The sequence below is a fragment of the Chaetura pelagica genome, unplaced genomic scaffold, assembly GCF_000747805.2.
Source record: "Chaetura pelagica isolate M959 unplaced genomic scaffold, ChaPel_1.0 scaffold159, whole genome shotgun sequence".
In the NCBI taxonomy this organism is placed as follows: domain Eukaryota; kingdom Metazoa; phylum Chordata; class Aves; order Apodiformes; family Apodidae; genus Chaetura; species Chaetura pelagica.
Genome location: NW_009954555.1, coordinates 885495 through 886339, shown reverse-complemented (window position 1 = coordinate 886339; position 845 = coordinate 885495). Strand labels below are relative to the sequence as shown.

General features: G+C 48.4%; 1 protein-coding gene across 1 annotated transcript in view; it reads left to right on the top strand.

The window, feature by feature from the left end:
• PLOD1 (procollagen-lysine, 2-oxoglutarate 5-dioxygenase 1) overlaps nt 1-845 on the top strand; it is a 16455-nt gene that overhangs the window by 7348 nt on the left and 8262 nt on the right. The gene's annotated exons all lie outside the window — the stretch shown is intronic.

The following is an 845-nucleotide window of genomic DNA, read 5'->3' as shown; positions in this document are numbered from 1 at the left end:
GAATAAGACAAAGGTTCACAGCCTCGTAGCCACTGTTTTGCCACAGGACAGGGACTGTAGGCATCTCAGTGGGTATCCCTGCTGGAACAAAGAGGCTGCCACTGCTTCAGCTAATACCTCCAGATCCTGGCTGACAGTCTGCATTGGCCAATGTAGCAGGGCACGTAGCGCTGTGTAGAAGCCTGGAATGGACCCTGGAAGCACCACTGCCATTCCAGCACCATGAGGTGCACTGGCCAAATCACCCAGCCCACAGGGTAATTGTGCTTCTGTTGTCCCTGCCCAGTTGTGTATTGAGTATGTAGTGCAGTCTGTCCCTGAGGGACACCATAGAGGCATGGGAACTGAGTCAAACTGGAACAGCAAAGTCAGGAGGAAACATTAGAAATAGGAAACTGCTTTCAGACTGCTTAGAGAAGGAGCTGCACTTTTTTTATTAGCAAGGCTGGTAAAAAATTCAGAACAGCTGCAGTTTTTTACTTCCCCAAATCTGAATATAGCCCCATAGATTTTAACAGGAGCTGTTCTTTTAATGTTCCCATCTGCAGTTCTGGCCCTGTGCCACACCAAGGCTGAGTAATTCCACTGACTTGGCATTCAGACATCGGATGTGAGCACCCTGCTGTCCTTCCCAGTAATGAATCTTAATAGATGCCTGGAGGGACATTGAACTCTGTTAAGTCAGAGCTGGATTTTAGTCTGACAAAACTCCAGTCAGAGTGTGGCTTGCAGCAGGGATAAAAACAAAGCATGCACAAGCTGGTCTTGCACCCTGCTGTGCTCTGGTTTGACACCAATACCTGGAGCAACACTTGGGATAACACTTGCCCAAGGATAGATGGCAA